The sequence below is a fragment of the Frieseomelitta varia genome, unplaced genomic scaffold, assembly GCF_011392965.1.
Source record: "Frieseomelitta varia isolate USP_RPSP 00005682 unplaced genomic scaffold, Fvar_1.2 scaffold_462, whole genome shotgun sequence".
Taxonomy (NCBI): Eukaryota; Metazoa; Arthropoda; class Insecta; order Hymenoptera; family Apidae; genus Frieseomelitta; species Frieseomelitta varia.
This window is the reverse complement of record NW_025110215.1, coordinates 290891-318215: the sequence shown is the minus strand read 5'-3', so window position 1 is coordinate 318215 and position 27325 is coordinate 290891. Positions and strand designations below refer to the sequence as shown.

Genomic DNA, 27325 nt, shown 5'->3' with positions numbered 1-27325 from the left:
TTGTTACGCTGTTGGGCAATTGAAAGAAAGAGATGTGAACATCGTAAAAGAGAAGAGAAGAATCAGTATGAAGACATTAATTGTAAATTAGGCCTCGTGATATTAAATTATTGCATTCTAATTTTTTATCCGCGGTATGAGTATCTTTAGCGTCCGATGAAATAATCCTTACGAGAAGTATGGAAGATGTACTCAGGAACATGGCAATGATCTTCCTTCAAATTTTCGAATTCTACTTGATTCATTGATTGTACAAATCTGTCAAGATTATTAAAGAAACTGAACCACTCCAACTCCAATATTCAATTCAACATCCAAACACATCGATCGAGAGAGGCGCGCAAACTTTCTTTCACTCTAAATTACATCGTATAAACGAGCCCCGTGTCGCTCACTCGACGATCACCGAAACTAAAAATCGCCGGCAGCGAGTCCATCGTGAGCGTGTGTGTTACCGATGGAAAATCCGTGCCGAGTTGCGCCGGTCGTTAAATTAGACGGAACTCCACCGGATAAGTCCCGCAGTTAATTTTATTCAGGCTATCGGGCGAAAAGCGCCGCGAAAATCCGATATTTCGGCATCGGGGGCGTCGTTACGTTCCGGTTTATACGGCGAACGACGGCGACGGCGGCGGTGGCGGTGGTGGCGGTGTGCAGGGATGGCTCGTAGAAAGCCCGGAGCTTGCGCCAGTTTCACCCGGCGGTTGGGATTTATGGGCAACCTCGATCGTCACGATCTCGTCGGGATGGATATTTTCCAATATTAATAAACGTTCGCCGGCGAAGTGCTCGACGTAATATACCGCTTATTCCATGCATTATTAGCCGTGTGTACACGCGTTCCGCCGTGCATATGTGTATGCACGTGTGTGCACGCTCGGCTCTGAAAAAGAAAAGCTTCCGGGTTTTTTTCGCCTCTGACACGCGCGTCTGCCGTGCTTCGTGCGGCAATTTCCAACCTCCGTAACCCCGCATCTCCCGCGGGAGAAATTCCGCGAGGCGAGTTCAAAACATGGTTATATCCGGCCGGTTCGAGCTGAATGGCCGATCGCGATTAGCCGCGCTACGTGAACTTTAAAAATAGCGCGGCGCTCTCTCTCTCTCTCTCTCTATTTCTGTTTCTCTCTGGCCAATTTTCTTTGAACGAGCGAGACTCGATCGCGCACGGACGTAGTTGGAGCACAATATGTTCTAACGAAGTGTCGTATAGTGGATGTTCTTATGAAACCACGTGGACAAAGTGGAAATAACGAATGATATCAACAACTGCGAATCGTTTAAATTTTTCTGGTACAAATTTCGAAGCGAATGCTACGGTCATCGCGTAGATTCAGAGGCGGCGAATTTTTTCCTGGTCGCGGGCCGCACTCAGTTCGCCGGGTTTTCTACCGTGAAAATTAATTCCCACTCTGTTCCGCAGCACGCTATACAAATTTCTTTTCCTATCTTCTTTTAACTCTAGCAACTATAGTAAAGAAAACAGTTTATATGTATACACGTGTACCTAATACGAGTATGTGGACGTGACATTCTCAATGCAGTGGAGGGGATAGCGCTAGAGGATCAGAAAAGTGGGGGCTCGAGGACCGCCAGTTAGCCACATCTGACGTGGATTATCATGAAAACTTGCCCGTCTGTAATTCGAGGATTATGCAAACTGAAAGATGTTACCATCGTAAAATGAATTAAATTTAAATACATTGTTCGATTACATTCAATTTATTTAGTACCTTTTTATGTGCTTGATGGAAATATCTCTTAAAATCTAGTTGCGAGATGGTCGAACTTGTGAAATTCTCGATCCCATCTGTGTTCGTCTGTGTCCATTCGAAAGTACTGTTCTTGTCCCCGGGGGCATTCACGAATCAATTCGAAATTTAGGCTCGGGCACCATTAGAAATACGTGGCTGCAACGAGTGAAAGTTCAAAGTCTGTTTGCGAGGCGCTCGATTCCGTCTCTAGCGCCGATATTACGAAAGTTTAAATATTGTTTAAGCGCTTGAGAAAGTGATTGATGACGGGCCGCGGACGTTTATAAATTGCCCGATAAATGGCCGTGTGGCCAGAGTTGTGGCCCAGGCTGAGGCAAGAAGATGTACCGGACGGAATAAATAAACAAGCCAGGGAACGTGTATAGGAAGTTTTACGATTCGTAAACGTGTACAACCGTCGTTTCTCGAAGCAATATCGGGGCGGGAACGAGCTAACTAATTGGCAACTTATGGGACGGCTCGACGCGACGAGTTATAAACTAACAGTCCTAGCCTCGTTTTATGTGCCACGAGTTAAAGGATAAAGTAGGTACACTCTCGCGCGTATCACATAATTACGAAACGATCACACGACGCGGAGAACGTCTCCGTTTCCAATTTTCCTTTACGCTGCACGCTTCCCCAGAATCGGGTTAAATCGACTCGTGATTTCGAGAAAGTCTATATCCATCATTCATTTTCGTCTTGCCTGTCGTCGGCTCGCGGGAGAATTTTTTTCTTCGTACACGAGAAGATTGCAAGAAAAATACCTACGGGAAACAATCTATCACAACGTTCAACAAATATTCGAGGAACCAGGATTTTACAAAAATGTCGAAGATCTTGCGTTAGGTTACGATTTTAGTGGACGTCGCACCTCTCGTCGAAACAAATTGGACTTGATCTCACCGCGATCTCAATGGTCGTGTTTCTTCGATCTTTGCAAAGCCGTGAAACCCCTTCCGCCAATAAACGTTGGAGGGGTGTCTCTTTGTTCTCGTTCGCGGCCGAATTACAATCGAGCTGCTCGTTTCGAGGACGACTTTTCACCAGTTTAATTCGAGAGTGATTTACGTCGCTTAATAAAAAAAAAAAAAAAAAAAAAGCGTTCGTCCTACATCCCGTTGACGACATACATACACACATACAACGTTTTCTCGTTGACCCACGACCTTCTTTTTTCCCCTCTTTCTCTCGGTTGTTCCTTTATTTAAGAGCGATACGCGCGAGAGCGCGACGCGAACGAGAGGTAGAATAAAAGCAGAAAAGGGCGATACGGGGAAGCCTGACGGGCTTATTAAAATACCGATCGGTGGAAACTGAGGCTGGCCGCCGGCCAATCCTCGAAATAATGTCGATTTGTAGCGGCGGCGACCTACCCATTCGCGGCCGCGTTCCTTCTAATGGCTACCAACGATATTAACTGCGGCCCAACCGGTGGAAAATCGAGCTACCTTGTTATTCAGTGTGACGTGAACGCGTCGTGGTGGTGTTGCTCGTTGTCGTGGTGCAACGGACATGCCAAAAAGATTGATTCCAATCCCGTTCGATGGGTTCCCGCGTTGTTTCGCTTGCTTTCTTGTTGCTTGTGGTTTGTACGATGTGCGTACAAGGGGTCCTGGTTTTTTTTACTGGTTTTTATTTGACAAACACACGCACACACACACACACACTCTCGCTCTAGAGTTTCGAGACACTGTTTATTTTTAATAACGGGTAATAAAAGGCAACAAATATACATATATGCACTTTATTGATATTTTGTTATATAACGCGTTACCTCAGTTTTCTAATTTCGAAGCAAATAAAATATTCGATTTGTCAATTTTATATACCGATAATCAACAATTATTAATTATTTACATATTTACAGTTTATATGGTTTACAATCATTTTAAATTAATTGCGTTATAATTAATAATTACAATCTCGCGTTGTTTTAAACAAAAGTATCACCAAAATATTCGCAGTATCAGTGTCTTCAATAATAGTCTTATTCATCAAAAAAATACGGTATATTGTTATATATTGTACGTGTGTATTTGTATATATTATACATTGCATTATATTGTATGAAATACACGATATCGAGTTAAAATTCAAAGTAAAAGTGTCCCAAGACTTTTCAGCGAGACACTTGTACGCGTGCACTTGCATCGAATCGTCTGTATGGAAAATTGGCTCGGTTCAATAACTACGCCAATCGCCGTTGGCCACGCTGTACCTTAATTAAAGCTGGAAACGTGATCGTCTGAAGGTGATGCTCTCGAGCGGTGTGAAATACGAAGGTGGAATGCGAGAAACCAGAGCCGGTGGGGCCGCGTTGTTCGCTTTGCTTGGTTACCAGCGACGTTCACCGCAAAACGACCGCCGCGGAATGAGTGTCCCGCTCAGTGATTTGATTGGACATAGTATGCCCCGCGAGATTGCAAGGTTAAGTTCGCCGTTACGCGCGCGCTCGTGACCGGATACGACGAAGGCGCGACCAGCCAACCTTGCAGAGAGTCGCAAGCTCGCGACATTCGTTATTTCGGTACTCGATGCATCGTGCAAATAAAATCGGCGTTGTTCATAGACGATCCGCTGGAACGTCGACTCTTCGAATATCGATGGAATAAAAAAATTTTTCGAGTTACGAGGGTTTCTTCGTGTCTTCGAGTCGCTTCGAAAATTCAACTCGCAGTCGCTTTTCGCGTTAGAAAGTTTGGCACGAAGAAAGTTTTCTTCTAATTTTGACTGGAATGCATACATTGTTGTCAGAGTATAATCAATAATTGGTGATCTTATGGGATACGATTAATTTGTATGAAAAATTGAATCTTGAGGTTTATTGTGTAATATTGATGCTAACAGATGCTAAATTCTACGATTGCGCGAAATATTACAAACTAAATATGTTAAAATACGTGCTAAAAATATTAAGTAACACTAATACTAATATTGAAAAATAATATTAAATATTAAATACTAATACTAACATTAAATTCCAAATACCAAATGCTACATTACGTGAGTATTGAATTCGTTTGTAATATAATGATTACGAAATTGTCAAATATCGATCCCGTCTTTGCGTTTCTATTCTGTCTATATCTTCGTTTCACAAACACTCCTCTTCAAAACAACAGCAGGTTTCCGTTTCAAAAGCCAGGATCGTTAATTTGCCACGATTGCTCGCCGATTTTCTAATTGCGAGAAACTCGTGAATCGCGAGAGAGATATTTGTGACCAACAGACGGATCAGACCGGTATTGCGGCGAACATTGAAAACTCGCGAGTTAGAGTCGATTTCTAGTAAACTGCCGGCGGGGAGAAACGAGGGCTCGGTCTCGTGCCTTCGTCTCGAATGAGATCGTTTCGTCGTCGCGTTGAAAACGGCCTGGTCCGGGAGAAAAACGGGGAAAAAGGAGGAGCAGTTACGCCAGTGAACGAGACAGCTGAAGGAAAAAAGAGGGTGTGTGTGTGTGTGAGAGAGAGAGAGAGAGAGAGAGGGCGAATATATGTGCATGTGTGTGTGTATGTATGCAACGGAGGAAATACGTTCAAATGGAGCATTTACATCGTGGAAATTCCAGATTCTGTTCCGACAAGGGGAGAAAGACAGAATGACGAATACATTCTCGAACGGGATATCGATCAATTGGCGAAAGAAATCGTCGATGGAGTAACACTGGAATTTATGAAAGCTCGTGCACTTGCCTCGCGTGTTCGTGCATTGAAACCTTCGCTTCGTATCGTCGAATTCCGCAGCATCGGGCATTGAGAGGACGGTACTCTTTCAGAAACAAGAAACGACCTATATACAAAGTTGGACGTATTTTCCTTCCTGTGTTAAATAACTATAATTCTTGTTATTAATTTCTTTTACTCGTGGTGTAACTTGCTACATTTGTAAGTAAAAGTCTGTGTTCTTTATGAATCCTTTTCTGTTCGTTGCTCTTTTATTTCGTTGACACAAGTTTTATATTTTAATCGTTGGTAGTTCTCCCGTGTAAAAGCTTGTGTTGAAGCTCTCTGTTTGGAAATCGTTGAAAAAATTCGCCATACAAGCACAGAACGTAAGGATCGTTTCAACCGCGATGCGATTGCGTGCGTGTTTATTATCCGGCGATTGCGCTCGGACATCGCTGCATCGTTTCGTCGTTAACGGCTGATTTCACGGCTCGATTTATAGTGAGCAATGAAGTGATTGCACTCGGTAATTGTTTTCCAGCGTTGCTAATGAATTTCATCGCGACGGTGGATGCGCCTCGTCTCATTCCACTGAAACGTGTAATATTTTCCTCGTGCCTTGCGTGTTGTTTGTCAAACGAATTAACGAGTTTGAAGCTTAATCGGAGATTTAGCTACTCGAATAAATTGCACGTCAGTGCGATTGGAAGATATCAAGATATTGTTTTTCTTGTCCTTTTTTTTTTTTTATTTAATATACTTTTTTTGAGAGCTACTCAAAACTGACAATTAAAACATGAATATGCAAGGAATAAAAGAAACTTTACATCTATAAAATATTATGGAAAATATACTGTAGTAATAACGATAATAAAAATGCTGTAGAATATTAAATGTCGTAAAATTCTATGAAAAAGTATGGTAATTCTAGTGTTAAATCGAAGATGGACTTACGAAGCTTGTATCAGAGTAGCGAAGAATAGAGAAAAATTTATAATACAACGCAGGATGCAAGACTTCACTCATACATTTTATCAAGAGTCATTCAGATCTTGAAAAATACACCCCAGTAAATCTACGAAGTGTCCCTACAAAAATATTGAAAAAAAAAAAAAAAGAAAACTACAAATTGGTCATTTTAGCTTCTCTACTAATTCCAGTGTTGAAAACGAACGATGATCGAGAATATTTCTCAAGAACGATCACGCATCCGTTACGTCACTCCAGAACGAGAGTAACGTACTTCTCTCATCAACTTCCAGCCATGTTTCGTATGACAGAGCGCATCCTCCTCGATCAAAAAAAAAAAAAAAAGGGAGGAATTGAGAATTAAAAAAAAAATAAAATAAAATAAAATAAAATAATGAAAAAAGAAACGAAAATTCTCACACAGCGGAGAATTGAAACGAGACAGAGGGAATGGCAGGTGGTTCGCGCGCAGAGACTGGCAGTACGCGGATACTTTTTCGTTCGTTACTCGCCGACAATCGTGGATCGGATCGTTGCGCGTTACCGTTAACTGCTCGGTGCACCGATTTCCACGGATTGCGTGCGGTGACACGCGTGAACGTTAATGACTCTCGTTATTGACACATCGCGTGTCGGCCGTGACGCTTCCACCTGCGAAACACACACGTGGGGTAACATCGTGGCGTGTGTTATTTTGTTTTGCGTTTGCATCGCGTTCGCGGCAATTACGCGAGCGGCTTTCCTTCCGCGAGCTGAATAAAACATCGCCACTGTTTTTCGTCGTTCAGTGACTCGCTGGTTCCAAGTCACAGTTCTTCGTATCGTCGTTAATTATCGCGATAATTATCGGGCCGTAAGGAAAGATTACGGGCGAGAGAGACGTTAATCAATGTTGGTGAAGTTATTAGAGACGTGGAGACGAGTTTGAGGATGTTAATGGGATTTGAGATACTTCGAATCTCGAACGACGAATCTGTGTGTACGTGCAGTGTACGTGTGTGTGTTCCGGTATCAGTAGCGTGAAGCAAGAAGGAGGTGATTCTACGTGAAAACGTAAATCGAAAATCGAAAGAGTAAAATCATTTCGTCGAACATGCTTCGCTTCCAGGAAAATCGAAATTTTGAAAATTCGTCGAGCATAGTGGAATTTGACTAATTCTAAACGTAACGAAAAAAGAACAATTGACAGAAGATTTTTTTGAATTTTTGTTGCTTAACTTCAATGTTCGATAAAATGGTGGAAAAAAATTGCACAGCAAGTTTTAAGGGATTGTAAGCAAATGGGAAACTTTAATCTTCGAGACCGTAATGGATTTAGTCATGAATGAAATTGTTCACTGTTTTTACGTACGTTACGAATTTTTACAATTTTTTTTTCTTTATGAAAAGCACATTTTTCCATTTGCTGCACGATGTTGAAATATTTTAGGGGAAAAAACGAATTCGAGGTAGCGAAAACAGAAGCTTGACACTTTAAAATGAGACCACGTAGATTGTTATATGATCTTTTTTAACGAAGTCAGCTCAATTTAAAGCATTTGACAATGTTTCATTTAAATTCATTGTGCTGCAAAACTGACTCCACGAGCACAATTTATATATTTGCCGGAATAATGGGAACCGGGAACAAAGTCGTAAAATATTTTTTGAAAAGTCAAAACATCCTACAAAACAGTGCATATTTTGCTCCTTTTGTACTCTACGTGCAACAAACACTTGGTAAAATATTATTAAAAACCCCGTATGCGTGTTCAGTTTTGCTCATCACTGTAGTACATGATGCACGGTATTGATTCATGTCATATATATCGCGTCGATTTTGGTTCAACGCGTTCGATCGACGTTGAATATTATTTCAGGAAGAGTATTGTGAAATAAAACTGCTAAATTTGAAACGTCGTGCTCATTTATTGAGAATTGTGAAACACATGCCTGCATTCACACTGAACGTGTGAAAATTCTCGAAAGTTTCGCGAGGTCGTCTTCGAAAGTTTTGAGAAGCTTGAGTAAAAGCACAGCGAGAGCAGGTCAGGTTAGATCGTCTGATTATCGGATTAAGTCCGGCTCTCGTTTGGAATTCGAATCATATATAAAGTTCATTTCAACTCGATTTCAATCATTTCTTGACAACGCTGGCGTCGAGTCGCGTCGCGTCGCGTCGCCACGTCGCGTCGTCTCGGCCATCTTTTAATCGGCGACGAGCGGGTTCTTCGCCTCAAGGACGATTGTTCCTGCGCGCCGGCTTTGTTCGACTTACTCGAAACCAGAACGACCCTCGAACCAGGCGACTTTCGAAAGTCGGCGAGACTTCTTCGTCGATGAGGCGGGAACGGGGGCTCACGGTTCGCCGAGTGGTACAATTTAACTCCTCGAAATCGGGCGAAGAGTCTTTGTAACTTTTCGAAATGAATTGCACGGTAATGATCCGCCGAATGGAAAGGACGAACTTTGATTTGTTCGATCGCCCGACGGAAGGTAATTCGTTACAACGTACACACGCTTTGAAGTCTTCTGATACTAATGAAATAATGCTTTCTACATACACTTTATCGTTTATATGACAAAGGACGCGTGTAAAGTGTATTATAATAATTATATTATAAATTACACGTACGATAAATTGTTACTATATATATAGTACGATATTATTATAAATAATATCTTAAGGTTTACTTTAATGTCCTCTCTCTCTCTCTCTCTCTCTCTCTCTCTCTCTCTCTCTGTATCGAAATTCAGTTTTGATCAATCAAGTGGTGTGGTTTTGTTCGTGATTGATATGTGTATCTAAAATTTCGAAACTAGACCTGGTCTCCTGAGCGGAACTGAACAGTTGAAAGTCGCGTATAAAACTGGATCTCCATTGCCTCGGTAATAAATGCGTGCGCTCTAATGGGAGATGCTTATGGAAAATCCCGCTTTCGAACCGTGGAATTCGCGGAGAAGCGTGGAGGCTCGCCGTTCACTGGCGTTAATTGCGATCCGGGCGCGATTTCAATTTGCTCGACACGGTCGACTGGCGCGCCGAATCGTCCGTAGAAAACGGGAGAGACAGGAACGCGCGTATGACGGACACACGCACGTCCGCAAAACGATCGAAGCCGTATTCGAGTTATCATTCGTAGAATGATCCTGGCCCTATGTAAAATTTCCGTCAGAAACATTGAAAAAGAATGGAAAAACTTTGCAATACAATCTTGTGACAGAAACTTTTATTTGAACATTTTATGGATAATCATTTAAATCTCTAAAAAAAAAAAAAAAAAAACTATGTTGCTTCGCGTCTGTAATGTTTCTAGGAGAAATTATAAATCGGTCGTTTTGACTGTTTTGGTAGTTCTAAGTATTAATGGTTGGAACGATGTTCCGGTGATTCGAGCGTATCTCGACGGGCTAAACTCGAAGTTTAAATATAATCGCGATGCGAGCGTATCGTTCGCGAAAGAGATATTAACGAGTGTCTTTAATATTGGAAAGTCGTTCGAGCGTGTATAATGCACAGAGGAACGTACCGTGGATACCGTGCCTTTATGATACCGATTTTCACCCCTTAATCATTAGGCGAGCATTATACGACCGCGGAGTTGTGGTCGTTTCGCGTACAATCGAAGCGTGTGTTAGACCGTTCCAGAAGTGCCTTTATCGCCCTCTAATTTAGAAACATGTAGCCCCGGTATCGTTCTCGTTTTCTAAAGATCGTTAGCCGATTATCATTTGAAACACTCGAGACCTCATATATGCATAAATACTTTCCGAAACCTTTCATCTGGCTCGGTAGATCACGAATTCTGTCTTCGTCTGATTGAAATGGACGCCAGGTAAATGGCCAATCTTCAAGATCGAGATTTTCTTTTACAAAGCTAGTCGAATCACGTTCGTGGTACGTTGTACTCGCGTTACATCGATATCTGCTTATTAACGTCTCCTACCATTTCTTTTTCTTCTTCTTCAACTTTTTACGTCTGACCGTGTATCTGAATTGCCCTTTCGTTTATCAAGAACCTGCTCCGTGTTGCGTAAAATTTCATGAAACTTCATAGAGAGATTCATATGATGCGCGAGTCACGAGTCTCAAAAATAAATGCAAATGAATAAATATCGGATCCGCTTCTCCAAACGAAACTCGTAAAGTACCTCTCGTAAAGAGCGTAATCGCGTCGCGGTACGAGCTCGTTCAACGATCGACTAGCCGTTAAATACCGTCCACTTTCGTTCGATACGAAACATGATATTTATTCATCCTCCGTTCTCCAGGATAAAGAAGGAAGGAAAAGAAAACGAAAACGAAAAAGAAAAAGAAAAAAGGAAAGAAAATGTACTTCTGGCCGATATGCACGAGATTGAAACGAGTTTTTCAGTGACCTGTTCGCGGTCCATCGTCCCGCGTGTATATCGCGCCGGTATCGCGAGTATCGATCTCACGGCGCGACTGCACGACGTGCCGCGACTTCGAAGGCTGCGTTTATCGTGGCCGAGCGCGTCACACGGCCGTTCGACACGCTTGCCTTGCTCGACCTCGACGAGAGGGAAAGAGAGGACACGGCCGGGCACGGTATCGATTGTGCGGCTCGTTTCGCCGCACCGGCCACGCTACGCAATAAACTCACGCAATCTGCAGATCCGCGGCCAAACATTTCCTACTCCAATCCGCCGTACCGCGTCGCCCGTCCCGGCTTGAATTCATGCACCGTTTTCATCGTCCCGCGCGCGTAGATTCAAGCGCGTGAACGAACGAGTGCATATGTACATATATATATATATATATATACACACAGTGAGTGAAAAGCGATTGTGTGTGCCTCCCCCTGCACACGCTTCCCTTGAACGTGCGAATTATTCATTGAAAACTACGCCTACCACGCCACCATCATTTTCGTACGATCATTGGGCCATCTGTAAATCCAAATTGCTCATTGGTCACGCAACGGTGATTCTTAATTGCGTGTCAGTGCTGAAGTAAGTAAACGAAAGAAACGTGCTACTTTAGTTTTCGATTGCAATTAAGAACCACTCTGTATTAATAATGAAACACGAGAGTATTTTTTTTTTATGATATTTATGATTTTCCTCTTTTCTGTTTTCAGGTAAGTGGCTGCGACCACGTGCTTGCAAATTGCCGCGACCTCTGGTTCAGGTATTCGAGGTATCTCGTTTTTAACTATCCGAGTTTGGATACTGAACCCTCCGCAGGCAACTGGGTCGTTTGCAAATTTTTACTCTTTTGAAGATTCGAAAGACTCGCAAAGCATAGTAAAGATTTCGTTTCTTGGAAGTCTAGAGCAGTTAAAGAGATAAACGACTCAGCTTTTCTGTAGACGTTCCGATGATGTTCACACGTTCATTATACACATATTATACATTATAGTACGTACAATTTCTGCTTGTACTGTAACTACGGTGTAATGTATAATTGTCACATCAGTTTATTATTTACGGTAGTATTAGCGTTGTTATATCACGTTCGTACTCGTTGCATTACATCGGGAATTTCCTTATCAGTTTAGTAGGCTCTTTTCAATTTATCTTGCAACTGAAAAATAATCGTAAAACGGAGATAATAAATTTCAAATACTGAATTTCTTGGTGATAAGTAAAATAACTCGAAATAATTCGTGGCAAGCAATAAAGCAAAAGGAACAAATATATTTGATAAAAAGCGAGATTACGTCAGTTCCAGTTGAGCAAAGGTCTGGCGAATCCTTGAAAAATTCATTGCCAGTAATCAGTAGTAGAGGCCAGCTTTGGTCTGACCTGTATGGAAATTGCTCCGTAGCACGACAGTCGAGTACCGTTGGCCCCTTGCGAACAAATTGCCGCGAAGGAACTTCGTTTTCACTGAAACTCGACAATTCCTTGGGAAATCTCGACGGAACTTTCCCCCGGAATCTTCCCTGAGCAAAGTGCTCAGACCATTCCGAAAGTTTTGCATCGATGTGGCCAGTTCCGCCGACGAAGAATGGCCAGTGCTCGAGGAATAAATTAATCTAACGTCGTGCAATTTGCTTCTTGTTCCGGTTTCGCATGACAGATCCAGCCAACTATCCGTTCTTTGTAGCTTGGACTTATCTTTTGTTCGCGATTGGTATCTCGCTCGTATTAACACGCCGCGTTTCGCTAACCGAGTACGTGATTGCCAGTCGCTTTATCATTTTGAATCGCTTGACTCGCTTGTTGTCCAGTTAAATTTGTTACGTGCCGATAAGATTCTGCTGTTGTATTTGATAAGGAGAACGGTGCTGTTCGAGACTGACATTATTATTAACAGCATCGATAACGAAACGTAATGAACAGGTTCTTCACGTTTCAATTGATAGATCAAGATACGAGAGTATTAACGATCAGGGTTACGTAGAACGATTTATGTATAATTTTTATTTTCAAGGTCTACAATTAAATTGCAAACCTACATTTTCGGAAATATAATTTAAAAAATGGAACCTCGGTAAGAAATACTACGTATTCGATGTAGTTTATATTATTTCACTGTACTTTGAATATTTTATACATTTTTTCTTTTTTTTAATCACCTGCCAGTTTCCTCCAGCTATCTCTGATTTATAACCTAACAGAGAATCTGAGAAAAAAGAAAAATGCCATCATTTGCCAGAGTTTTTGACACCATTAGATAATCATCGATTAAAATTTACCATTTATCAATCATCCTCAGACAAATTCCAAATTGAACAAATTTATTGATTGAAAGAAATTGACGAATTGAATTTTGCGAGAGAATTTGCTCCAGCTATGTCTGATAGAGAAAAGCAAAATCTTGAATTTTTTTAATATTGGCAAACACAGAGGTCTGCCGGATTTTTGACGTTGTCGAATATTTAGGCAACGGCGAGGCAGCGTGTTCGTTCGTCGGTTTCTGTTAACCGACTAAAAATATTCCCTCGACTTCTTTGCCATTGGGATTTTCGACCGCGGGAGCACTGTACGTTCCACGGCGAAAGTAACGAATATTTAAGCGCCGCGCGAACTTTAAAAAACGCCTCGTAACCCGCTCCTTCCCCCCGTGAAACTTTCAGCCCGGCTTTTCAACGAGACATCGCGTTTGTTTCGCTGCCGTGAAAAACAAACTTGACGTGCAGGTCGCCGCTTTGCTTCGTCTGCGAGAAGAACGAACAAGCATCGTGTCCATTGTTTCGAGAATTTTCCATTTAATTTTCGTTATAAATTCGTTCGAGTGGCAGTAGTAAAGATTGCGATTCACAGAAAAATATCCATTATTTCGGAATTGCTCGATCGAGTGACTTTCACACAATGAATATATCACTATTTATATCACATATCTTTGATGATGTGATTCTACTTAAGTAGAGATAATACATATGATATCCTACTTAATAATTTTTTATGTTTTCGTAAAGCTTTTCGAGAGTTTTCTCGAGAGTTCGAGAAGTGATGTTTTTCTGAAGGATTTAAAGAAACAAGCTTTTACATATTTCCTCTTTATACCGTACAACACTTGCAATCCGTCATCGCTGTGAAACTTCTGCAGACGAAACTGTTCCCGTTCGTCGTTAGAAAATTAAAAAGTCTTTAAAGTTCTACAACGAATTATAATTTATATCATCCCTTCAACCCGGAAGACGGTGCAAAAAGGAATTCTGCGCCACTCCAAGGGCGACAACAAAATATATAACTACAGAGAGAAAAATGGAATAAACGTAATTTAACGGAACTCAATTTATTATTCTTCAGTTCACGCGACAATCGATCGCAATCCATGACACGACAACAAAGAGAACAGCGCGGACAAACTCCTTGAAACTGCACACGATTCGGTTGAAAAGCAACCTCGTCGCCTCGAAACCTCTGCAACGCCGTTTCTTCCCCCCGTACGAACGATTCGTACACGCGATCGCAGTAAATATTGTCAAAAAGAGTCCAGGTGCGAAGGCACACGGTATACAACGTTATTCGTATTCGTCGAGCACGCGGCACTCACCCCCTCCCACCCTACTGTCTCTCCCTTTTCAGACGATAAGATTTATACGCGAAAAGTTGCACGCGAAATCGGCGCAGCCGCGCGCGAGAACACCGTATGCGAGCAGAATCGATGGAAGTTTCTCGATGGGGGGGACGTTGTGTGTTTCACGACTCGAAATTGCCAGGATGAAACACCGATACGCCGCAGTGTACGATACAGCCGTTGTTCGATCGGCGATTCGGCTTGGCTGTGTCTTGTAAGCCAATCCGGCTACGCTCCGGGGATACCGAAGCCGGAAAGTTTTCTACGCTTTCGAAAATCGAGCTCCTGAGAGCGTTTTCGCGCGTCGCTTTTCTCAGTGAAAATATCATGCTCCTGCGCTCCCGGACGATCCACGAAGATTAGAAGCGGTGTGCGTTTAGGCGAAAGCCTTCAAACATTTTTTTAAAAGGAGAATTATAAATATTTGACTAATCTTCAATAAGCAGCAACGATGAAAATTGGTGTAAAAATGTGTCTATAGACTTGAAAACTGAGGAGATTCAATCTTTTGGACAAAATATGTGTAAACTTTTAATTTATACAATGTTTAATCACATATAGGTAATTGATTAGACTGCAATTCATTAAAAATGCAAATGATTAACGTACCATGAAAATACATCTGAAGAACTGAGAATTGAAGAAATCGAATCTCTTCTTCGGACAGTCTTGATCACTGTATAAAACGAATGTGAATATCACAGAGACTTTTTCTCTTACATTATTATACTATATTTATTAAAAACCCGAACGTGTTGTGAAAGTACCTCTCCAGGAATCGAAGGAACTGAGTCTCGTCTTTCAACGAATCCCGAAACAGAAATTCGCGTCGTAAGATGTAAACCGTTGCGTTTCGCATTAATTCGAACATACGCCGTGAAATCAATGCTCGCGTGGCTGCAGGGAAATTAATTTTCACGCCGGTACAAAAGCCCCAGCGAAACGAAATCAGAAACTCCAAAATTCGGGAGACGTGAGAAAAGGAAGGCTCCGAGTTTCATGGGATATGAAAATTAACGAGCTTCGACTGCACTTTTCCTGATTTTCGAGTGAGCTGGAAATATTTCCGTCCCGGGGATTTCTACCTCGTTTCTTAAGCTATATATCGAGGTCTGGATCTCGGCCTCCGCCGGCAATCCAATCTTCTTTTCCGCCATTTTACCGTGTATTCGTCGATTCATTCTCTTCGTTGTCCGTTTGCGTACTCCATGCGTCGTTTCATTGATTCTTAACCGCTTGTACCTCAAACGTGAGTTTCTCACGTTTGGAAACGCGAGGAAAGGGGTGGATCGTAATCGTACGAGTCAAAATATCGCCTGGAAGTAGTTGTTGGGTTTTCGAAAAATGGAACGAAGGACTTGAACGATCGGTGTGATGAGACATCTATCTCTTTCGGTGTTTCTGAAAAAGAGACCAGGTTCATAGTATACAATAGCTACGCGAAGTTACGTTTATAACATTTTGTTCTTACTTTGCAACGTGTGAAGGTTTTAGGAGAAATGTATGAAGTAGATAAATATATATTTCATTATAGAAATTGTAATTAATTTAATTATAATTCAAAGTCAAAATTATAGTTTATAATGTTATTGTTTCTCAAGAAAGTGGGAGACGTTGGTTTTCGCCCTCGAAACTTTTGAGCGGCAGTGTACGCGAACATTTTTCGTCACAAAACTTCGTTTATAAAGTCATAAATGCAATGTAGTCCGTAAATTTTTATCCTTCTTTTGCACAGACATTTTTAGGATATCGCGTAAGGTAATCATAATTACTCTCAGAGAGATTGTGCACACTCGTAGCAGTAAAAAGATAAAGAACACGTTTTCTGTTGTAAATTTCAAACTGCGTTGAAGCTTAAGTCGCCTCTTTCGTTTCTGTCTTAACTTTCAGTACGAAGATCTAGTGGACGAAAGAAATTTGAAATTGATACATAAACTCTGACATGTACAATTATACATTTGTTTCTCTTGTCAATTGCAGTACCGTTTTGTAAAATTATATTTTGCATAATTACATGAAACAACATAATAATAAATAAGATTAAATTAAATTAAAATCAAATTAAATTTGAATAAAATTTATTCTACGGACTTAAAAATTAATAACGAGGTTCAATCAATTTCAGTTGAACTGCGTTTTCCTCTTTGCAAATATAAATACGTGTGAAAATGAAATTGTACGTAAAAATATTATTCAAACGACGAATTAATCGTGGTCAATAGATGAAATGGTTACCACACGTAATATAAAACACCACGCGAAATTTCAATTTGCTAATTGAAAGACCATGGACGCGTGATAAGCGTTTCGACGAACCTAGGATTGACTAGGGTGAAGGACGGTTTAATGTAGGGTGCGGCAAGGTAACCGAGGGTTTAAAACGGAAGGAAAGATGGGCAAGGGGGAGGAGAGAGGGAAGGATCAAAGCAGTTTAACAAGTATTCGCGCAAGTTTCGTTCTGGCAAGATGCAGGACTGCGATTTATCTGCGAACAAGTTGCCTTTATTACCGCAATAGCCGCGTGGCGCATGAACGACGGCACGATAATACGTTTATGGCGGCATTAAACTTGCCACCGTGCCTAGCGTTTACCAACTTTCTTACGCGAAACTTCGCTCGAACTCAAACGACGAAGATTTGCAGGCTCGTTAATAATGTTTGGACGATCGCCTCGCACCGAGGACAGACAGACAGAGAGAGAGTGTGCATATATGAGATAGAGAGAGACAGACGAAGAGAGAGAGAGAGAGAGAGAGAGAGAGAGAGAAGGATAGAGGATGGTTGCTCGTCGTGTTTGATCGCGTCGAAGTCAGTCGCTCTCGGATCGCGCGAAACGAACCGGCAATCGCGAACCGCCTAACAGGCTTTATTTGTCGAATCGAACGACTCGATTCCTTAACTGAAATTCGATATTCCGGTCTGTGGCGGAGCGTGAGCGCCTCCAGCGAATCAAATTGGATGCAACAACTTTCCGATATCATAGGCAACTGAGGTTGCTCGTTTATCGCCGGACGATACGCTGGTTCGTTGTGTTCGCCGGGATTGCTGCCGTTCGGATTGCCAGCGAATTCTGCCATCAGAAAATGGCGCGTCTGTCGCGTGTTCTGATCCTAATGATCTTTGTGCAAACTTACCTTACAGTCAATTAACCTACGTAACAGTTAACCTACAAACCACGAATTTTTGCCTTTCAATCTTGCTCTCACTTTAGGGAACAAAGAGAATCTCTAACGTTGCAAGGAGATGTTTATGATACAAAATTTGTCCGAGAATTTTCGCATATTTCGCGTTCAAAATGTTTCTCGATATTGGAAGAGTGTAGCAGGATTAAATGTAATGGGATTTTTGTGTGACAAATATTATAGAAAGCGCTATGTTCCATTCTACGTTTTCGTGCAACTTCTCATAATTTCTCGCAGAATTGTATAAAATTCTATACTCGAGTAATCTCTTTACGTTTTATCGAGTAATTGGTTACTTACTTATGTTAGAATAATAGTAAGACGATTCAGTCCAGTGTTTTTGACATGTTTGTAATACGTTTTTCTTTATTTAGAAGATGTAAGCAAAAGTTCTTTAACAAGGAACGTTGCTACGAAACGAGATCTGAGGAATAATTTTGTTTGTCCAAAGTACGCGGAGATACTATTTTAAAGTAAAGAAACGTAGAAACTCGGCGCGACGCGTTGAGCCAGTCAGTCAGTCAGTAGAATGGGCACGTCTGCGTCAGACGCAGGTAAGAAAGAAACGGTCAACTTTATCAACTTTGTTAATCGTTCTACGACCGTGAATAGCGTTTTGTTTCGTTTTAAGCTGTCTTGTTATGTTTCCTGAAACATTTAATTCTTTGAACGTATCGAAATAAGCATAACAACGATACATTTATTAATCCATTGAGTAAAAAGAGGAAAATACTGCTGTTAATTATCACGAAACGTCAAAGAGCTTCATTCCAAATGTAACTGTATGTCCAGGGAAAAAGTCAACGTTATTAATCTCACGTCGTTAATAATCCTGTTTATTGGATCTCGAGAACAACGAATCGATCCAGAACGTACAAATTTAATCCCCGTCAGTGGGATACGAATGTTCACGCAAACACATGGAAAAAAATGGGATTGAAAATCATTTCACGGACAAAGTGTATTTGCAGAGAGCACCTGTTGTACCTTGCTCTTTCAATTTCGCGACTGTTCATTCCGAAATTTGCCACGAATGAGTAATAATCCACTCGTAAGCACCATTTGATAATTGCACGTTAAAAACGTGCACGTTCGTCGTCAAACGTTGAAATCATAAAGAATCGTAACCGTCAGCTTTCAACGTGTCACACAGTACGGAACACGGTAAAAACTCGCGAACCATGGGAACAGAGCGCGGAGCGATTTGTCTTTCCGCTCTAGTGGTTGATTTTCATTCGCTGTCCTCCCGCGACCGATCGCAATTACTAAAATGGACGAAAGTCGTTTCTCCCTCGGGGACAGGTTTGATAAAATCGGCTGGCAAAGGAAGCAGGACGGGAAGAGGGGAAGGGAGAGACGGAAAAGGGTTGGAAAAAGAGGCAGAGCGAGAGACTAGAGCGAATATTCCGGTTTAGCTCTATTATATCGAGAGAGAGAGGGCCGCTTGTAACATTTTCGTGCCGCTTTGTATGTATCGCCGTTCGATGCGATTTCGATTTCGTTCTATCGCGCGTCTCTCTGCCCAACTTTTCCCTCCAGTCGGCTCGTCGATTGCAAACACTTTTACATCAACATCGCGCTTTCAGTCGCCTCTGTCTTCTCGTTTTTCCGCCTTTTAACGCGCACAATTACCATCGGCCAGCGATTCCTCCGTGCCCGTCGCTGTTTGCCACTCAGTGAATTAAACTTTCCTCTCGTCGGGCGTTCGCCTAATGAGTCACTCTTCTCGGCACGGACGAGAACGGTTTCCGTGAAACGAAACTTCGACGTCTCCGCCGATGTCTAAATCGAAATATACATATATGTGTGTATATAATAAATATTTGTATAAAATATTTTGTATGTTATATAATATATTAAATAATTATGTTACATAACACGTTGTATTATATATTAAGAAATAAAATTCATGTACTAATGTACATGTATATAGAAGTTACATAATTGTATGAATATTCTGGACGTTGATCGAACTCAAGTCATGATTAGATAATGATGATCATTAAATCGTGAGTAGATAGAGATTGCTTTCGTTTTCTGAATATTTGAAATAGTTAGCAAAGTTTACACTAGAGACACTGTGAATGTTAATAGTTTGCTAAATGCCACATTTTTAGTGATAGTAATGTATTGCCAGGTGTATTTTACATTTATTCGTTGCACTTTCTAAAGATCTGAAATTTCCTTTCGTTCCAATTCATTGTTATTCATGTTTGTATTTTAATTTTTCATAAACGTAAAAGAACTCGCACAGTCTATAGATGATGTTACGAATATTATTTTGCAAATTTATATCATCTTTTTGCAATGAAATCTAAAGTTAGAGTAGAAGCAACTCTAAACGTTGGTTTCCTAAAAATCGAACATTCACGCAGTGAAGATGGTCGATGTAACATCAGAATGACTTTCGAAAAAAAAAAAGGAGGACAACGATTCGTTTCACTTTGATTTCCAGACACTTTGGTGTAATCGCTAAGCTACCTCTCTCGATCCTCCTATTTCGTCGCACGTGATCGTGTTAAACGATCGCGAGTTTATCGAAGATCGTGGATCGTTTCGATCGCCCGTCACGAACTGGATGTTTCCACGATCGAAGAGCCATCGTGTCCGATCTGGTCCCGCGAGATCGCGGCCGATCGACTCGCCGCCCCTTTAACCTTTAATCCACCGACTCGGCGTTGTCGAATCGATCTCGTTAATTACATCCTTTTCTTTGATCTACAAAAAAGGAAAAGAAAAACAAAAGGAGAAATATAGGAACAGTACCGATTCGTCGGTTATTAAACATTTAACGCGAGCGATATCGACACGTTGGATCGACGCAGAGATATACGGAAGAGTGTAAATCGTCTCTTCTCGGTGGTTTCCGCCGCAATTCGCGTTCGCAGTTCGATCGTTTTTCACGACAACCGTGAAATATTTACGTTCTCGGCGTGTTGGCTGGTACGAGGGTTTCAACGAGCAGACGCTTGGAAAATTATTTCTGTCGTTACCGCACGTTTCCGACGTGGTTCATGATTCTGCGTCGATCGATCGCGCGAAATGGTCGCTGATGTACTCGCAAATGATGTGTCGCATTCTCCGAGATTTTTCGACGGGAGTTATTTTTCGGGAGAGAGAGAGAGAGAGAGAGAGAGAGAGAGAGAGAGAGAGAGAGAGTTTCGCTGGCGGGAATTTGAGATGAAAATAGTGGGTCGAGAAAGAAGAGTAGAATATAAATTAAGAAAAGCGAGGAAGAAATAAGAACGTACTGCGTGTATAGTACGAGTCGTGGATTGTAAGAAAGTGCGAAATACGGGAGGATAAGAGGCAATTTGTGAACCAAGTCCATCCCTTGGTCTTGAGACTGGAATTAACAAATAAGAAAAATGTTTATTGGGACGAAATTCTACAACAAATGGAGACAGATTAAACAACGAACAGAATCAATTCTATTTCTATGAAGATTGTTCATGTATCTGCAAGTTCCATTGTATAAATCAAAAATAGAAAAAAGATGAGCTAATTGGAGACAGCAAGCACTAATTATATTTTACTTTATGTTAATGAAAAATAAGAGTCAGTTTTTATATCACAAGTAAGTAGTGGCACTTACTATTGAAAGAAATGTAATTTTTCTGTCAAGTTAATGTCACATTCTCTTTCATTTCATTTCCTTACAATAAAGTTACACGAAACTCTAGCTGTCGCATTAACGAAAAGAGCTAGATTCACTTGTCAACCAAATTCGTGTATCCCTTCTTCTACAAGTAAAATAGCGTTCCATCTGCCGTGCAAGCAAAAAAAATAGATAAATAAATAAATGAACAATCGACTGATTTTTCCACGTTTTGGAATTTGTATTCGCCGAAAGACTGCGAGGCAAGAAGCGAGGTGAAACGCAGTGATCGATGCAGCAAGAGCCGAGCAAGAAGCGTGCCACGATTCACAAGGTGTTTACATGGGAACTCGTGCCTCGCAATCTACCATTCCTTCCTGTACACTGATTGTAATCCCTTCTCTCTCCCCCCGCCCCCAACCTTCCCTCTTTGCGCCTCGCCCCGGTACACGGTGACAGAATATAAGAAAGAGCATTCGTGAATTCTCCAGGCCGGCAACACCGTTCGCCCGAGAAACGCATTGTCGTCCGTGGGATCGAAGGTAAAAACCATAATCCACGCGGGACAAGAGTCAACGTGCCAACGTGGGTGGCTGGAACCGGGTCTTTATACGGGAGGTCGTTTACTCGCGGATCCAGTCGTGGATTATCCCTTGGCCGGCGCATACTAGACAGAAAGCTCTTTCGCTTTGCTCCGTCCTCTTTCCTTTTCCCTCGCGAATTCTCCCCCTTTCTCTCTCTCTCTCTCTCTCTCTCTCTCTCTCTCTCAACGGATAGAGCACGCGAATAGAAGTTTCACGCGTTTGATAATTAATGGAAGTTTGGGTAAATTTAACGCGCTTGTTTTCTTCCAGTTCTCAAGAAGTTATACTTGTACAAATAGCACAGTGGATTAAAGAAAGTATTTGAACGAACGCTACTTTCTTTTTTTTCTTTCAAGTTTCTATCTTTATCGCGTCTCTCATACGAATCTCACCTTGACGTTTAATTAACGTTGCAATGAAACACGACTGATTTTATCGGTAAATTTTGAAATGGAAATGTTAACGTTAAAAGATTGAAACGTACTTACGAGGTAATGATAATTAATTCAGCGTACGTAATTCGTTTGCGAGAGTTTTCTATGATAATTGTTCAAATATTCAGCGTACGTAATTCGTTTGCAAGAGTTTTCTATGATAATTGTTCAAATATTGGTTCGTTAATTACTGCAGTTGTACAAATGTCAAATTTATGGAAAATTTAAATCTTAGAGTGGGAAATGTGCAGAATAATTATTATAAAGGATGAAGCAATCGTTACTTATGTCAGTATTCGTGATAATATTTACGTAATATTTGTTTCGATGAACTTTGAAATTTCCAATAAAAATGACTTGAAGAAATTATTTTCTCGATGCGAAACTAATTCTCAGAAAAGGATCCTTGGAAGAGACAAAGCACCCGTTGTACGACTACCAACGGTAGTTGCCTCAAAGTGACTCACACTGATCTTTCAAAGCATCGTTGAAACGTTCGTCCTTCCCTCTAACACAAATATTTGCCAGGCTACTTCATCTATCGAGGATTTCTGGTTACTTCCTTTCCGGCTTGAGTACCTAATTTCACGCCAAAATCTTTCAACTTCCGTCACATCGAAGACCTGATCCGAATTCTATATTAGCCGCCAATTTTATTAAAGAGAAGTCTGGCAAACGTCATGGTTGTTTCACGATGCGAAATTTTATGACACGTGTATAACAGAAATTAAAGTTACGATTCTAATAACCGAAATGTCATAAAGTACTTTTGGTACTGGTTATCGCTATTAATTTTCTTCTCTCGTAAGAAATTTCGTAATTTTTGAGGTGAATATATTGTTATTATTGTACAATACAGTACAATGTATTCATCCTGTTATACAATATAGTTATAAATAGATTGCGGATGTTTTATACAGTTGTATGCAGTTGTTTAAACAGAAATTTGTTTCATTTATTAAATATCATAATGCTCTGCCTTAAATATTTTACACCTTTTCATATTATATACGTAAAATCTGATACATCCGCGGTTTAATTATGAAATGACACGTTATAGAAGAAATTAGTATAGTACTAGGTATAAAGAACATATTTTAGAAGAGAGAATAATGCAGATTTATGACATATTAATATGTCATAGAAGATACTATACTTGAATGTTTCACATATAAAATTTCATTAAATTTTTCTGCAATTTTACACTTGAAAATTTCCCATAAAACGCGTAAAAGAATCACAGATTTTTTTTACATGTCATAGTAGACTTCGTAGATCGATACTCGATTCACAAACGCAACCACGCGAAGAAACAAAATTATCCTGACTGTGCATGACTCGACCGCTGCCTCCACGTTGTTCAAAGAATTTTATAAACTTTTCCCAGCTTTCAGCACCGTGATTTTCCGCAACAGAAACGCCGTTAACAGCCAAAGTTGATCGATTCTGCGGCTTTTCACGAACCAACGTTCTCTCTCTCTCTCTCTCTCTCTCTCTCTCTCTCTCTCTCTCTCTCGTCGAACGAGAATATCGATGGTTTGATGCTTATTGTATCTGACTTCCTCTGAATACAAGCTCGCACTGTCGATGTCTATCTTATCGCGCCTGTCGGAATCTATTTTCGAAATTCAGTCAGACGATTTTCAACTGGCTCCACACCGACGTTGTAAAACTGTCCTACGAAATCGTTGGTTGCGGAACGACTCGTCGAAATTTTTTTTTTCGACTCGTTTATGGATTTATTTTAGACGTGTTTCACATATTTGCTCTTGTACATATGTAAAACACGCATCGCTGTGAATACGATTGTTATTGCTATCCATGGATAATGTTATATGCTGTCAAATAATTCTGTAATATCGTTATATATATTAAGGAATTTTACTTATTTTTACGTATTTGATGTATGAATTATTCAGGCATTTCTTCACAATTTCTAGTTCTGAAAGTGTGAAGAATGTTATATTTCAAATGTTTGAAATGGAAGAAAAGAAAATGTTTTGGACATTTTATGGATTTTAATTAATTTGTTGGATCATTTCTAAAGTATTGACTATATTCAATATAGTTCCTATATTCGGTAGAAAATCTCGTGGTTACAATTGACAGGTGGTTAAAACGTATTCTAATTATAATTAGAATATTAATGAAAACGCAAAGGCACTGTGTACTTTGATGTATAAATTAGTGCCTGTACAAATATTTAAAACTCCAATTTTTTCTTAATTTTAAATTTCGAATTTGAAATTCGACAGATACACGCGTAAACTTTCGTAACTGACTGTACGAAAGTCTATCGGCTTAACAGCACTATAACATCAGATCGATTCAACAAAGGTAGTTCGCGCTTTTACCCAAGTTCACATTCAATTCCAATTTCTTTGGACTGAGGGCTATTAAGCGTAAATTATTATACGATGTTTCAACGTTACATAAGCTACGAGACTGTTGCAATAACGAGCACTTACACGCTCGCTAAAGTTTTTCCACCGAAGTCAAAAGGCAAAGGGTGAAAACTTCCCGAACGCCGAGAACTATATCACGTTACCTTTGACTTGCCTCGTGAGAAATATTACCAGCGTTTGAGGATAACGTCGATTATAAAATAGCGTGTACGGATGATTAATGAGCGCTGATCGTTAAAATCCTTAGCTTTACGATACCATTCAAAATCAACGTTCTCGAAATGATCGCCATAGTTTGCTTGGATACAATTTATGGCGATCACTTGATGTATCAAGTGCTTCGTATTGTTGCGAGATCGTGGTTTTTCTCGGTCATTATGCCATCGTGTATTTTTCCTAGTGGAAGATTTATCACTAAATAGTGATTCAGGAAAGTAGTTGAAGTAGTTATACAGAGAAATTTTTGTATATGTGTATAAAAATATATGTATGGAACATAGTTTACATTTATATAACACATATCACCTTATATAATGTATTTTGAAATTTTGTGATTTCTATATACATTTTTAAATTTGTTTCAAACCTAATTGATATCACAGTTGAATCTCTCTGCAATATCAATCAAAATGTTTTAATACACATTCGTAGAAACTTTCGAATACTTTTGTGAGCAATTGTATGTATCACGCTTTTCAAAATTGAACGAATATACCATTGTTGTCAACCATTTTTTGTCCAGAATATAGAAAATGCTCGTTAGCGATATCGACTGAAGAGACCAGAATAGAACATTTACAATATTTACTGTTTATAGACAGTATTCGATATAAAATAGATTGCAATAGAAAATAAAAGCTGCAATGAGCATAGAGAACTCAAAAAGAGAGAAGTTCCAAGTTCCAAAAGTTTCAGTATGTAACTCTTTTTCGAATGATACGTGGTATTGACTAAAAATTGATTTCAAAAATAACACGCGAGCTTGAACTGAAGTTTGGCCGAAACTCGATGGATCTGACTGTGCGTGTCTGTCATGTTTGTGTACAACGTCGATGCAAGCTTTTTATCAAAAATAACAAAAAAAAAAAAAAAATGCTCTTCAAACTAGTGATTCAAACCAGTGCCAATGGAAATACCAGCGACATACCTCCAACTCGACAAACCATCGACCAACGGAACAAAGAAATTACGTTGTATTTAATAAAACCATCAATTTACGTGATGTATAATTCAGAGGAAATGTTTTCGTGTACACGCAAATATTGTACACGTTTTATATGAAACATTTTGAAATTTCATTGGCAGTATAACGAAACAGGATATAATCGTAGTTGTATTAATAAAATCTGAAATTTAATCCGAAAGTGTAGATACACGCAAGTATGAGAATATTTGCAGCGATTGTCAGTGATTGTTTAAACATATGTAATTGAATAAATCTTATTCATTGTGTTAGTAATCTATGTCTCTGTTACACACATTCTCAGATTCATCGTATATTTTATCAATTTCATCCCGACAATCGTGTCTTATTACTAAACTATGGGCTTTCATGCATAGTTAACGAAATGAAACCTAATCGAAATTCGTACATCGTAATAAATATTTTTTGCAATATTGTGTTTCCTACAGATGAATAAATATTTGTAAATGAAAGTGTGAATGAAATTTGAAAAAGTCTTTCGTAATACGTATACGAGTGGGTATATATTCAGAATTTCGGAGCCACTCCTTCTCTTTAAATGAAATAAGTTTCTCTAAGTGCGGATATTACACTCTACAAGTTTCGTTTTTAAATGCAATTACTTGCAGTTTCAAATATTAATGTCGCAAGTGAAATGTGCATTTACATTTACATTCCAGGAAGTCATTGTTTCCTTTCCTGAATTTTTGAGAGTGTACGTGCCAACAACGTTTCACAACATCGAACAGGCTTATAAAACTATCCTTTGTAACTGCTCGAATATCTTTCACTGTGTATCTGCACACGTGTACACACATACATACATACATACATACATACTCGGAAGAAAGAAGAAACGTTAATTATTTCCAATGGCAATATATTGCGACAGAGATGACGACCGTTCGTTGCAATTATCGGATAGGGAAACGTTCCCTAGGGTTTGAAACGCCCACGCGTGGAACTCGAGCAGACGCCGACACGTTCGCGGGGGAAGAAATCTTTCACAAATAAATTCATTGACTGGCACTCGAAAGGACGGGAGAGAACGTGCATCGTCAGCGTGTATGTATATTTATCGCGTTGAACGTTCGTTTCGCCGCCTTCGTTGTTGCACAAGAGTCCCGAGGAAAGAATAGAGAGAGCCCGCGTGCCCACGAACTTGATGGAACATCGAACGAAGCGTGACGTCACTCGACCTCGCACCAACCGCTCTATTCTCGACTTCACAACTCGACGTTGTGCACGGTTACCACATACACGTTCGAGTGGTTAGGTAATACGTAATAGCATACGCGCGTTAGAGCGAGTAGCCGAGCAAAGAGGGTGACGAGAACGATTCACGAGACTCGGTTGTTCGTTTCTGCTATGTATATATGTGTGTGTGTGTGTGTGTACGTCGATTAATCGCTTCCGAGGTAGCCGGTATCGTTGATGCGCCATGTAACGGCGGTCGTTAGTGCTCAATTCGAAGGAATTCTCCGTGCTAATGCTCGAGTTGCAGTTTCGTGCTGTTCGAATTTTCATTTAAAGTGCATCGTTGGACCGTAATAATTCAGCGCCGAGTCAACGTAA

General features: G+C 40.3%; 1 protein-coding gene across 4 annotated transcripts in view; it reads left to right on the top strand.

Annotated features, from left to right (window-relative positions):
• Nucleotides 1–27325, top strand: part of LOC122532646 (mucin-5AC-like) — a 202778-nt gene that overhangs the window by 45223 nt on the left and 130230 nt on the right. The window contains exons 1-2 of one of the 4 annotated variants that reach the window (XM_043661616.1): nucleotides 15840–15851; nucleotides 17931–17935. The exons of the other annotated variants lie outside the window; for them this stretch is intronic. The gene's annotated coding sequence lies outside the window, so the exon portion shown is untranslated. Of the gene's footprint in view, nucleotides 1–15839; nucleotides 15852–17930; nucleotides 17936–27325 lie in introns of those variants that run through there. 4 annotated transcript variants of the gene reach the window in all.